Below are 15,136 nucleotides of genomic sequence, written 5' to 3'. Positions count from 1 at the left end.
AGGGATTGGTAGTACTTTAACGTTGCTCTGGATGTCAAATTTATAGCAGTTTTAGAATAAAACAGCAGAAAGTAGTGTGTCCTTTAAATCTGACTGAAATCTAGGTTGTCTTTGTCATACCCTGCCTCTAATTTACCAAAGTTTAGCATCCTAAAACTGATGGCTCTTAGGGAAGATCATGGAAAAGTCAGTTCTGTCAAATTTAGACTTTTTCACATTTGCCATCCTGCTATAGGTTTTTACTCAGATAAACTTTTGCTTATCAAAAGGCTGAGTCCACTAATGCCTTTTGAAGGTGCACCACAAACCCAAGCTATGAGGAACCTAAGCTGCTGGCTCTGAGGAGCTGCCACTTGCCACTGGCTTGTATTGCGGTTTTTCCACAACTTGGATTTTTAGATGCTTATATAAAGTAACTAGTAGCAGCTTGTCTTATTTAGGGACTTTTGGCTATCATAGTACCAGAAATTGCAAAATATTGTAATATATATTTTATTACAGATATATAGTGATTATGTTCTTTGTCTCCCCTTACTTTCTCACAAAAACCAAGGTTTCTTAACTGTTTCTTTGGATACTGTGTTTTACAGAAAGCTGTTTGCTGGCTGGCATTGTAAATTGGAATACTGATTTGCTGCAGCTTCCATCCCTTACTAGTGCTCCTGCTGCTTTCCTCTTCTATCTTTAGAAACTTCCTTTTTAGACAGTTAAAACAGGATAAAAAACCAGACATGTACTTAGTTTATTCATTCTCTTTCTTCAGGCTGCATCATATGTCCTGTATTACAATGACTAATATGATAAACTATATGGCATTAAGACTGAAACAAAAGTACTTACAGGAATTGGAAATACACTTCTACAAATAATTTTTCGTTACCTTTTAAACTAAAAGTTCTATAAAAATTCTTGAAGGTTCTTAATATTCAGCAGACTGCAGTTAATGCATCTTTGTTTGGAGTTGTGGGATTCGGCCACATGATTACAAACTGAATTAAGAGGGAAGCCTGTGTGTATGGGAACTTGATGAACCACCTCACTGTTTCTGTGATTACTTTAAACCACAGAAAAATACTTGGAACTCCATATAACTACACAATAGTATTTTTAAGTGACCACGGTATGTGAATAGAGTTTTCTGCTCCACTTCTGCAAAGCTAAGAGAACAAGCATTTCTGAATAACCACAGAAATGTTTTCTAAAGTTGTTGTGAATCTTATTTTATGTAGATTTAGAAATGTAAGGGCCAAAGAGCAAAAGTTTCTCAGAAACAGCATGTGAAATGTATAAAAATAATAATTCTGAATTTGTTATATGCTGATCTCCAGTTCTTTCTGAACTCAATGTCTTTCTGAACTCTTTTTAAAAATGATAAGCTTTTAGAATCATGACTCATTCAGGTAGAAGTTAATCACTTGTGACTTTTGTGAGCAAGTATGAACAAAGGCGAGTAGAACAGGCACAGTCTTATGCAATTTAGAAAGAACATTTCTACACTTTGAAAAGCTGCACTACTAAAATTGTTACTGCCATTGAAGCTTTTCAGTATGATACCACCAAGACTGCAACGTTTTCTCTTGTTAGCAGCCTAATCACTGCCAAATAGGAAATTATTTTTGAAACAGGTGTTTGCTGCCTTTTCGTCTTTTCGTGTTGCTGTGCTTGCTACTAGGGAATTACAGAGCGCAGGTCACACCAACTATTGTTCTGCTCTTCCAATTGAGAAATAGCTGTTTCTAGCAATGATAATTTTAGAAATTGCCACTATGGTACGAAAATACATCAATGGTCTGCAGTTTATGAATACTTTTAAAATGGCAGAACCTTGTTAAGACAACATCATTTTTTGTCGTCTCTTTTTCAGAGCTGTATCAACTTTCCTGGCATTTTTTTTCATTACCACCTTTGGTTCAGTGTTTGGCTTTCTAGAAAAGCATATCCAATTCTGTACAGTCGCAGTGGTCTGCTAGGAACGTGCTGGAGCTGGAGCTGATGCATGTCTTAAAACTCTCTTTTGAAGTGAAAATGATCGTTTTAATTCACTGCTATCCTGCCACGTGTGGCCAACAGACTGCATACATGTGGACCTCTGGAGCTGGAAGGCCCATGAGTTAGGAGGATCAGGTGCTCCCACTGCTGGCTCTAGTTAGCAAAAAGCAGAGAGGAAACCCAAGAAAATTCACTGCTGATTGCAGCCATTGTTGAACTCTGAGTCCTGTCTCTGCTAATCCTGCCGCTGTGATTACAGTGTTTGCCCCTGCAAGTATTTTTGGATCAGCAAGTTACCTCTATGGTAGTCTGAGGTGAACTCACCCTGTTGGCTCACGCTCCCTGAGGTCTCACTTCTCTTGGACTTATTATAATATTCACAGAGTCTTTTGGTTGATAGGAATTTTTTCTTTTTTTTTCTGTGCAACAATGTAAGATTTCTGATAGAGTTTGTGCTAGTTTAATAGTGTTTTGTTTTAGGAGATGAATGAATGCATTTGTTTGGGTTATGAATTAATGTATGTTTCAAGACTCAATAAATGTAATGAGATGTTTCAGGCTATGCATCTCTCCCTATCTGGAGAGGTAAGGAAGTTCAGACCATGCTCCTCTAATGGACAACACTAAAAATGTAAGGTCTCGGGGCTAAGGATGGTCACTCCTGATTAAATATACATTGGTCATTGTAGATACAAGAGATCAGTAGTGGAAAAGATACATGTTGGATTCATTCATATGGTTTCTGCTTATGTTCAGAATTATAAAGGTTAATTGTGTGTGGCTTTAATTTTCATTATTTCAGTGCAATCACGTATTGATCAGTACCACTTCAATAAAAGCATTTTAAAGAAAACTGTGCATGCAGTAGAGATGATGGATGGAGACACAAATAAAGTCCTGCATGATTTCGAGTTTTAAGTGATTTATCTTGCTAAAGGCTGCATACTTAGTGCAGCTAACCACTTCGGTTAGATTGATACAGTTGTTGTTTTAGAGCTTGTCCAAATAGCCTTTTATGTTGCAATCAAGTAATAGATGCAAGATTGACAAGTTACAAAGAAAAGGAGCTTTCAGTCAACAAACAGACTAAAATCCATTATTGTGGTGTGTACACTGTGTCCTGGACCTGTAAACACATCTTCATTGATCCCATAGAAAGATAGAAATATCTTCTCTTGTATAGTTCAATCAAGACCCTTTTCACAGAGGCAAAGTGCAAACAGTATTGAAAAAGCAGAAAAAGACTGACATTACAGTCAAACAGTAAATAATGGTTGTGCTCAGGAAGCCTATCTATAACATTTCAAACTGCTGTCAGCTCAGATGAAATGTATAACCTCTCTATTACAACCTTAAGAAAGATCAAAACACAGGTACTGTACATTCCCTTTACTGTCATACCCTTTTTACCAACTGACTAAATCAATAGGAAAAATAATTTTTTTTCCAGTTTTGCATGTTTTTGGGGTATCTAGGATACAAAAAAATCATTGGGAAAAAACTTGCTTGCTGAATTTTTCTTTAATTGTACTGTGTGACAAAAAGTATTGAAGCATTTTTAGTTCAGTTTCATGTGGTTTAGCAAAGGCATATAAGACAGATGATCTGGTAAGACATGGTTCTTTTTATTGTTTTGTTTAATATACTTTATCATCTACATTAAGCTTATATTTAAAATTATATGTATTGTCAGAATCTAACCATATAATTAATAAAAAGAATATTCTATTACATTGCTTTTTTTGGTCTAGAAACCACACAAAATGAGTTCACAGCAAGTGCACCACCCTGGCAAATGACTAGTTTAGCCACCCCTCTCACTCCACATCCCCAAATCCCATTTAAATCCTTATTTGAAACCTTAAGTGGAATTGAAATCTGGCATGAACTTTGGTGTCTCTCAGCAGTGGCAGTGAATTTTATACACACTGCACCAGGTGGTGCTCATAACAGTAAGGTTCTGCCCACAGATTAAGCATAGTCTATAAAATTATTAATTTGCTATTTAAAGTTAATATTGCTCATCTTGAACTATAATCTAGACAGTATGAAGCTGGTCCTCACTTTCTTGAGCACTGAAAAGGGGCCTTTACGTAATGAATAATTGCAACCACTGGCTAAGGTCATTGGAAATCTGTCCTACAGGAAACTTGTGCAAATTCATGGAATTATGATATCTTTCGGAAATATTCTTTTATGAATTGGATTGGAGGGCAATAGCTATTTCTGGCTGACATCTTAGGAGGTACTGCAGGGGACTGTGATTACTGTGCTTTATTAATCTCCTTCTGTAGAGGGGTTGCGGACACCTTTTCTTTCCAAGTTCATGGTAAAAATTTGTTGAGTAATATTTGGTAAGGAAGTAATAATAGCATTTGCTTGGGCCAAGTAGTCTAAATCTGCTTGGCAGGAGTTACAGAATCAGAGTGCTTGAGGTTGGAGGGGACCTCTGGATGTCATTTAGTCCAGCCTCCCAGCCCAAGCAGGGTCACCTAGAGCTAGACCAGGACCATGTCCAGATGGCTTTTGAATATCTCCAAGATAGAGATACATCCACAATCTCTCTATGCAACCTGTGCCAGTGATCAGGCACCCTCAGAGTAAAAAAGTGTTTCCTGATGTTTAGGAGGAACATCTTGTATTTTAGTTTGTGCCCGTTGTTCTAGTCCTGTCACCATTCATTAAAATCTTTCATTATCTTTTATTGCATTGTTGCTTGCTTTCTACCTAGAAACAATAAGTAGGGGATAGAAAAGTTTATCCAAGACAAGTCCCTTTTTTATGAATTCCTTTTTGTTTCACAATCTCAGTGATGCAACTGTTGAAGGAAATTTCAAATTAACATTGGGGTGAAAAATCTTGGCTACATTGACATTGAGGGTAATGAGACTGTTGCCAAGGCTGCAGCAGGGCTGAAAATCTGAATCACCAGATCCTTCCTGCTTATCCTTTGTACAACAATATCTTACTTCCTCACAGGACGGGGGATATTGTGACCCTAGATTAAATTTTTAATACATCCAAATATTTAAAATCCTGCCAATAAGGCAAAAGGCAATAATTATTTTGTATTATTATTGTAAATAAAAGACAAAATAGACAGTAGTATTTTCATTATGACAATTTGTAGGGGAAAAATTATAGGCAAATGATAGTGTATGTTAAATACTGCAGCAGTTTAAAGTGAAGGAGGGTGAGAGTGAGAAATTTACCATTAAACAGCAGAAAGCTGGATGAATAAATGAGTAGATGATTAAAAAACAACATCAAGAATCTTGAGAAAAAATATGAGTGGATTCCTTACCAGGCATTGTGTGAATTACTAGATGTGGCTGTGTGGCCTGTGCCAGGGAGAAGTCAGAGCAGGCTGCATTTAAATACTGTGTGTCTAATTAAGCCTGAACTTTGCACTAAAGTTTCCTGTTTCCTGTTTATTCATGGGTGGGTTGTAATAGTTCACACTTCTGTTCATTAGTAACTCTGATTGTTAAATTTATTCATTTTCTCCAGCACTTCTCTACTGAAGGCAGTTCAGGTGAAGGAAAATTTCCATGAAGTATAATTTCTGCAGTAGCTTGCACTGTAAATCTCTGGTTATTAAATTAAGGGAGTTAATAAATCCTGGCAACATTTAGCAAAAATTTTTATTGGAAAATTGAGGTTATTAATAGCCTAGGGCCTTAAAATAGACTTTGAGGGAAAAAAAAGAAAACCAAAAACTATTTGCAAGGTTAGGACAATTCACAATGTAGCAAACACTTGCCTGCTTATCATGTGAATTCTCTAGTAAATGTAAGACTGAAATTGAAGATCTTCTTCTTAATTAGTCTGCCTAGGTTGTCTAGATTCCATGTAGGTGCAGCAGTAAAACAAGTCTTTAATTTCCTACGAAACTGAGCTAATTGGAAAAGTTTTGTCCTGATCAGATATACATCAGGACAGTTAAAGAACTTACCTAGAAAATGGGACCCTAAGATTAATCAAAGGCTTGTACCAGTAACTCCCATACCTACATGGATGTAATGGACACTCTTACTGATATTTGGAATATAATGATCTTTCCCTCATTGTTCTTGTTTCATTTTGACTTTGCCTTTATTTCCACAAAAATCCTTCGAAATTTTTGCTTTCTTCTTGTAGTATAGTAGTGTGGAGGGAGAACTGTTAAAATCAGAAAAAAGTCTGTCCAAATCTCCAGCTATAGATCCAGTTAAGAACCATGGGATCTAGAACTGGTATATAATTTTAGAGAGTCATGCTCTGCTTGCTTATTTGTTGCCTTACCCTTCCATAAAAATAAACCAGAGAGAAGACTTTTCAGCCATGATGGAACACTGGATTAAAATGTCCAGGACAGAAGTGATAGAAATCCTAACTGGATATTTAAGATGAAAATAGCTTTAGTTAGCAAGACTTGACCTCCAAAGTGTCAGATGTGAATTATGAGCCCTACAATATTTCATGTCAAATTCTGAAATCCAAATTTTGAATCAATATCTGCTTGTTTTACAGTTCCATCATTCTTCATTCATGGTAAGCCTGCTATTGTAGGACATGCCAGGGTTAAATTGAAAAAAAAAAAAAATCCTGATTGAGGCCCAATATCTGTTCATCAGCAATGTCCTTTATGCTTTAGTTAAGATAGTCTTATTAGAAACTTCCCATTTTTCAATTTCTTTTCTTGGCTATTAAAATTAACTCTGTGCTGGAATTAATTTGGTTTTGTACCACTGGTTGAATAACACAGATTTACCATTTTGGATTCTATAGTGGAAGAGACTGTTCTTAGTTATTTGCATTTCTTTTTCTGCAAAATAAGTATACTGTGTTAAAACATCTTAATCTGTTTTCATTTTATATCTCATGTTTAGGATCCTCCTACCTCCTTCTTTTAGGCTGTTCCTCAGAAAGAAGTCTACAGGTAACCTGTCTAGAAAGGCGAGAGTGTACCAAAGCAAGTCTGTCTATCATTAGGATATAGAAATATATATGATGCTTGATTCTACCTCCCCTAGATAGGTGCCCAGACCTCCACCTTCAAAAAAAGTAATCAGGAACTTGTTTTCCTTTAAAAATAACAAGAATGAAGGAGTTGGCACTTCTTAAAGCAGTAGTTCAAGGAAAACAACATGTACTGCAGGTGAAACAACATGTACAGGGAGTAGTGAATGTCTTGGTCCAGTTTCTTAACCTGACACTGTTAACAACCAAGAGCCAACAGGTTACTCAGGGAGAAAGAGTTGCTGAAAGTCAGGGGAGATACTTCAGTTGCTATCAGTGGGATTTATACTTAGGGTCTAAAGAAACTATTCCACGTCTTAGCTGCACTGTACGAACAGCTTCTGAGCACTCAATATTTATCAGTCTTGCCTATACCCCACCAAAGTAGATTCCTCAATTAAAATGCTTAATAGTCTGGCAGTAAAATATGAATAGGAAAAGTGAAGTTATCAAATAAGGTATTTGCCCATCTATAATGAGGGTATCTGGGGTTATTAGGACAATATCTTTAGACTACATTGAAAAAGAATAAAAATTTTATTAGTGAACAACCAGATGCATAAGACTGTAGAAATTAATGGTTGTTTCTTGAGAAACAGTTGATTTTCAAGCACTGATAGACTGCTTTCCAATGAAACACCAAGAAGATCAGTGCAAAGCAGTGATTTGGACACTGGATTTATTTACTTTTTCAAACTGGTTGTTGTCTTTGTGCTCAGGAAATAATGTTTTTCTAAAACAATATTGAATATTAACAATCTGAGAGTATGTGTTTCCATAGTACATGTGTATAATACACACCCCAGATAATTGTTAAGCATGCAGTTGATGCAGAGTGTAGAAACACTCATCCTAGGATACCTCTAAGGTAAATGGAGGCAGCAGGCACCCCAAAGTGTAATTCTGTTCATCTGAGATCTGAACTGCCTTTTGGCAGTGTCTCTGAATCTTCATTGACAGTAAAGAGATCCTCAGGACAAATGTACATCTAAATCCATCCACCTAACTTAGGTGCTCCAGTTAAACACTGAATGTTAAGTGGCATAAACCTGAGCACAGTGAATTGTGTAAATTCTCACTGATACTTAATTCAGTCCTGTCACAGACCAAGGTCATTATAATAATAAAAGTGAATTACAGTCATTTTTCCGTAGACACCCATATCAGATAGCCTCAAGCAGTACTACATATAATAATTAAACAGATACTAACCAAAATAGCATATTCAGTTGGAAAAACAAGCAATGCAATGTATGAATATTGTTGCTGCCATCAAATTTTATGTGCATATTTATTTTTTTAGTTAAGGGAACAAGAAATACATACAATTTTTAACATGAAGGGTTTGTGGTTTTTTTTGTATTACTTCTGGCCTTTCAACATATTATATTTTAAAATCAAATAATAGAAATTACTTCTAGCTCCCTTTCCTAGTTTCTGTTATGATTTGTTTTTAATCAGCTAACAATAAACCTTCCTATGTCTCAGCTTTAATTCAGGGGTTTTTTTTCAGTAGCCAGTTCTTTATTGTTTTGTGACATTAGCCTAGATAATGGATTTAGGATTTTAACACTGGACCAATGTTGTAAAATACATAGTATAGCATGTTCAGCCTATGGGAGAGAGACACTAACTTAAAATAATTGATAAATTATCTCTGCTGGGTGATCCTTGTTTGAGGTACGCTCACTGCTGTGTTCTCACAGAGAGGGCGGATAGCTATGAAACAAAGTCCTTGAAAAATTGCCTGGATTTTATATGACACCCAAGAACAATATGACTTCTAATAGTCGGTTATGCAGTAAGAATTTTGTAGCTTGCTTTCTGTAAAAAATATCAATCATTTGTGATTGAAAAATGAATCTGTAAAGTTAACCTACTCTGTCAAATTTGATTTATTCAGAGGTAAACAACATTCCAAGAGGATTTACTGAGCCTGTGTTTGGCAAAGGGGTATGTTCAGGTTGTGGCACTACATAGATTGAATGTCCAAACATTTAAAAACTCTTTTATCACTGGCCTGAATACAGAAACGACAGCCTTCATTTGGTGACCTTAGAATGTCCCTGCTATTTGTTATGGGATTTCTGTATTTAGTTTAACCTTCCATCATGCTGGGGTTAAATAAATGACAAGTTGTTATTTTTCTGATTTTTAGATTAATATTGAACCATTAAGCTATAAACATATTGAGCAAGATCTCAAGCCAGTGTAAATCAGTGTAGCTTCATTGTTTCCAGTGGAGCTTTGCTGAATTGCATCAGCTGAAGAGCTATGCTGTTATTTGGAACAGTGCTGTATCTTATTTTCATACGCAGATTTTGGCTGGAATGCTTAATCTGTAAATCACAATATTGTCAATAATAATTGATACTATTATCCTAAGCTCTGCCTGCTCCTTCAAACATGTCTTTACTCTTGCTTAAAGCTGTTCTCCTTTCCTTCACTTCTGGATATTTGGAAACAAAATATTCATCAGGTAATATACTGATATTTTTGAACAGCCAAATTTTGGAGCGGTAACACTATCTCTGCTCTGAAAAACGTGGATCACGTTTAAAGAAAAACAACCTAAGGCCTGAGGTTGATTTCCCCACTATATTTACTATTGAAATGACCATAAGTGTGCACACAAATGGAGTGTCTGAAAGCAAAAGCAGGGAGAGGGGTGTCTGCCTAAAACAGATGGACGGTAATTACAGGTAGAAATGTCACAGAGCAATTGTGCACAGACCTGTAGCCCTCTATTTCAGCTGCATTCAGTCTTTGAACTACTTTCCTTCTTTTGCCGGCCACAGTGCACCCTTATAACTTCTTGTCTTGAGGAAAACAAGCAGACATGCAGATTCTGTATTCTTTCATAGTTTGTTTGTATTTGCAACAGGCAGGTGGTTGCTGTTACTGCAGGGAGAAAGGTAGCAAAAGAATTTACATACAGATACACTTTTCCAAATCTTTAGCACAATGTGTTGCTGTGTTCAGTATCTTCGAGCTTTTAGGTACTGTTTCCAGTTAACCTGGTGTTGCCTCAGATTGCACAGAATATTTACAGAATTTATACTCCCATTGTAGAAAAGTGTATGCCTGGCCTGCTACTCTGAAATTACAGCTCTCCAGTCTTTACCCTTATGGTTTAGGGAGTTGTGGAAGTAGGGTGTTTTTATCTGACTAATGGCAGTGGTCTATGGCTGGGCTAGCATAAAAGCAGCTCAAAAATTTACATCTGAAAATAAAATGGTCTTGGAAAAAGCAGATAAGGAAACACGTCAATTATTGTATAATTTTTTTTTTTTTGCTTCATGTAATTAACATCAAACTAGAAAGATATCAAGGAAAATTATTGTATTTCTGTTGATTTTTAAATATTTTTACAATTTTGTTACAATTTTTTTGATAAATGATACAGGTTTATGTTAGTTTTATCAGATTTACAAGTCTGTCTTAAAATATAAACCAAATTTTCCTCACAGAGAAACAAGTTACAAGTTTCTGGTTTATTTTATTCCCTCCTTCCTTTCTTAACTCCAGCGCAAAACACAGCCTGAGCTCCTTTTTGGATACTGTATATGATGAATGTCAAATCTAAATCTAAATCTAAATCTAAATCTAAATGGAAATATTTATCACCTTCATAATCAGCATTTTTTTTTAATGCTAATACCTTTCACAGTTTAAATACAACTCCAAAAATTACGTTGTTCTAAGGAAACTGATGGGCATGGTTTTAGCACAGGTATATGGCAGAACAAATATTACGTGCTTTTGAGTATGTTTCTGTGAACTTCAAAGAGTGCATGAAATAGATGGGTGCTTATGTATGCAGAATAGTAAATATAAAAATCACACATTTATGAACCTTCTTACTTTTACAGCCTTTTTTCAAGACGATCTGGCTGTACATCTGCTCAAGCACTGTTCAATAAGGAATCTGAGATACTATATGGTTTACGTCGTCATCCAATAATGTGACAGTTCTTGGTCTGCGGACCTGCTGTAAAGGCTCCTTTTAGAAGTTAATTCCAATTAGAAGCAGGTGCCAGACATTTCTGTGCCACCTGCCTGGTTCTCTGTGTGACACACAAACTTACCTTTCTGTTTTCCCAGTCATTGCACTTATTTATTTTATTTTTTTGTTTATTTTTCATCTGGTCTAAATACTCCGCTCCTAGGCTGCCTACTTTGAAGCATGGTGGACAGCTCTCAGTAGTCATTATTGTGCTCCTAAACGCCCCAGGCCGCTACAATACTTCAGAGAAAGAAAAATGGTTTTTTGAGGAATTTCCATATACCATAATTGATCTGCTGTCCATGTGGGTCTCTAAAATGCCCTTATTCACGCAGCACAATGCTGGGTCCTCTTGCCTAGAAGTGGCCAGCCATGGATGGGTCTTGTGCGTCAGTATGCTGCCTGGCTCTAGGACCTGACCCCAGTTTCTTAAAAATATGTTTATTTTGTATTTTGGTACAGTGTCATGTTACGGTTTTTGTATTATCTGGGTATGAAAATACATTTTTAAAAGTCATTAAGTCTTTTTTTTTTTTTTAATTTCGTTCTGTGGAGTGACAAAAAATGTGCTTGTCATTAAGATGACAAACCTGAGGTTTGCCTGTTCTGAGCTTTCTTCATTGTTTAGAAAATACTGCATCTCAACGCACTGTTTATGAAAACTGTAGGATTGGTTATAGGTAGGCATTGCAACATGGAACCCATAAAAGCACACAGCTTGTGACCTATGATACCATTGCTGTTCATATTCTTGGGCCTTTCATATGGGAAAATAAACTAAAAAGAGACATCAAAACACAGTTTCAGTGTGACCTGGTTTATGCTGCAGTATTTCTCAAACAATGAATGGATACCATACTAATGTGTTCTGCCACTAAGCTCCTTTGTTCATTCTCACGAGTAAAATTGTGCACAGAAATTCAATTATGGTGTCATTTCCTTTATCGTCTTCATTGTAGGTGGCTGAGTTGAGCTGAGAGCCTGTACCGTTCCAGGTACAACACATGTTCCACCATCACATGTGGTGATGAGGCCTGTTGAAGTTGTGTTCCTGGGAGCGGTCAGGAGCTGGCCAGCCATTTCCCTTGGAAACCTTTCCACACAGTCAGGAAGCTCATAAGATATTTTTCTGTGGTGACCTCCAGTCCCATTCAGCCACTGTTTTCCAGCATGCAGTGATTTTCTTGTTATGAATATTCATTTCTTGTTCTTCAGTGTATAAGTTTGCATTTCATTATGCTGAAATTTTGCAATGATGAACCCAGAATACTTGACTGCTCGCCATGGCTTTCCTGATCTCTGTGTTACCTGCCACTTTTATCAACCTTGATAGTTTATTTACTGCCATATGGTGGATGCAAATTTTAAATAAGGTCAAGCCTAGTGTCAGTTTTGCATGCTAGACACACCCTCATTTTCTGGTAATTCTTTGCTGAAAACCACCTGTGGGACCTGTCTGCTCATCAGTTATTAGTCCACTTAACCACATAGCTTACCCTGCCTTAAACTTTACTGATTACTGCACAAAGCTGTTTAGTGGACAAAGTTTATTTGGTTTTATATCGCTTATATATATCTATATCTATCTTTATCTTTATCTATATCTATCTATATCTATTCGCAATGCAATAGCGGTTCTTCACGTTTGTAACACTTGTGTAAATGTCTCAAGCATTGTTTCCTTTCGGAAACAGATTTGTCTCCATTTTTTTTCTGAATTTTTATCTATGTCCTCTGTTAATCACTTCAGAAAACAGTTTCTGATTTCCACTGAATTTTATACACCATATCTATTGGATATGATACCAAATAAAATAAAAAAATGTATTTGACGTCCCAAGTGAAGAAGAAGGATTCTCTGATAATTCACATCTTAAAAGACATCACAAAGCACATCTGGAAGAGATGCCCATTTACTGAACCCAGTGCAGCTGAGGTTTGCACTTTTGTTGATAGTAGAGTCAACAATAGATAAATCCATGGAATAGTGAGTTTCACTGCTGCAGATGATGAAGAGTTGAATGGGATTTTTGTCACTATTCACAAATTTTAAAAAAAATATAGACATTCCATAAATTATTGTTTGGAATACCCCAGAGAGAAAGTAAAATATGTTGATATAGGAATGAAGGGTTCTGCTGAAAAATTTTTCAAGTCAGTCTGGGAAGTAGAGACAGTTTGCCCACACTTGGCCCACACTTGACAGACTTAACAGATTTTTTGGCAAAGATATGGGTGGATCCATAGACAAGGGGACAACCTTATCTGCAACAAACATAACCGTATTCAACTTATGCTGTCTCTAACTACTGCGGTTGATGTTTCAAGCAGGATATTCTTTTAGTGCAGTATGAGTGCTATAAAGGCAGAAAAATGAAGAAAAATGAATGACTGCAAATTTCACAGTAGACAGAAAATTATTTTGCCCATAAACCAGATCAGGTCAACTAAAAGAATTGCTTCATATTTGAGGGAAGAAATGAATTATGAACGGGTGAATAATTGTGCAAATTAATATGTGTGAATAAAGAGATTCAGTAGCTTAAAGTAAAAGAAAACTGTGGTTCATTTTGGAGTGCTGTTGTTCAGTTGCTAACTGCATCTACAAAACACTGTAAGAATCAGAAATGGGATTCAGGTTTTAGTATAAGAAATAACTACAAACTCAGATCCAGAGTCCAGTTATCCAAAATACAGCTACTACATTGTTTGGTATTATTGAGTTTTTGTGAATGTTTAGATAATTTATAGCTACGTTTATCGCATAACCTGGTTAATGCCAGGTTGGATGGGGCTCTAAGCCCCCTGCCTAGTGAAATGTGCCCTTACCCATGGCAGGGGGTTGGAACAAGATGATCTTTAAGGTCTCTTGCAACTCAAGCAATATTATGATTTTATGATTCTATATATGCATATTCAATGAGTTCATATTTTTCAACCCAGTCCTTCATGGACAGTAATCTACATCACAAGGCCACCACAAATAATTCACCTAATTAACAGTCTTTCATCAAAAGAGTTTGATTCAGACTCTATCTGTAGCAGCAGAGGAGCTGAACTGCTTTCACTTCACACCATTGCTGCTTTTTTAAAGTGTGGTGTACCCTGACTGATGTTGAGGTCGGTGACAAGCAAAGTACTATTACTCTGAGTTTGTCCATTTCCCCTTTCTCAGGTTTGAGGCTAGGTGTACAACCTTACACCCTTACAGACTCTGTCAATGCACAGATATTGCAGTGTTGAGAAATAAGAAATTTTTTTCTGATTTTTCTGTGTAACCATGAATTTTCACTCTCTGCATTACCATTGTAAAGCAGGAGTAGAATGCTGACTGTTACCCAAAGGTTATGGGTTTTGTAATTAATAGAATCAGTCAATGAATAGAATCCTCATCTTTCACTATTTAGTCTTCATTCACTGTATCACTGTAAATGCAGGAATGCATGAAGTGCAGTAACAGTGCCAAACATTTACAGACCTGTATGTCATAAGTTCTAGTAGATGGTTGCTACTGGTTATGTCAGGTCTCAACCTCCCTGCTTCACACTTTCTTCATCTTCTCATATTGCACACTGTAAACAGGACTCCAGAGTCTCCTTGCCTGTTTCATGTATCTGGTGCAGGATGTGATGGTGGACAGGAGAGAGCAAATGGCCCGTGTTGTACCCCAGGCCTGTGTTTCTTAGTCATACTCTGGGCTGACACATCATTAAGAGCCAATATCCCATATATTTGGGTGTAATAGCACTTCTACAATTGCATTAATGAATAAGGCACAACCCTCAGCCGCTCCTCATGGAACTGTTGCTCATATCTACCCCTACTCATGTGTTATGGGGTTCTCACGCCATGGCATGTTAGAAAGTTAAAAAGTCTACTTTTAGTTTGTGGAAAACCATGGTTGTACAATTTCCGAGACAGCACTGTAGAGTAGTTTACTACACTGGAGTGGGAGAAAGCCTCACGTTTCAACAGGAGATGGAACAGAAAAGGGAACTCCAAGTGGCTGGTGTGCTGCTGAGGGACAGGTTGCAGAGTTACAGAACAGATTACGGGCTCCTGAGCATGTCTAATAAAGCTCAGGTTAATGCAACTCTGCTTGCTTGTCATGTTACCTAGGGCAGTAACAGAACTCATGTG

Source organism: Chamaea fasciata, unplaced genomic scaffold (assembly GCF_029207755.1).
Source record: "Chamaea fasciata isolate MVZ Bird 193981 ecotype frontalis unplaced genomic scaffold, bChaFas1.0.hap1 SCAF_7, whole genome shotgun sequence".
NCBI lineage: Eukaryota > Metazoa > Chordata > Aves > Passeriformes > Sylviidae > Chamaea > Chamaea fasciata.
Note: the sequence above shows the minus strand (reverse complement) of the source record.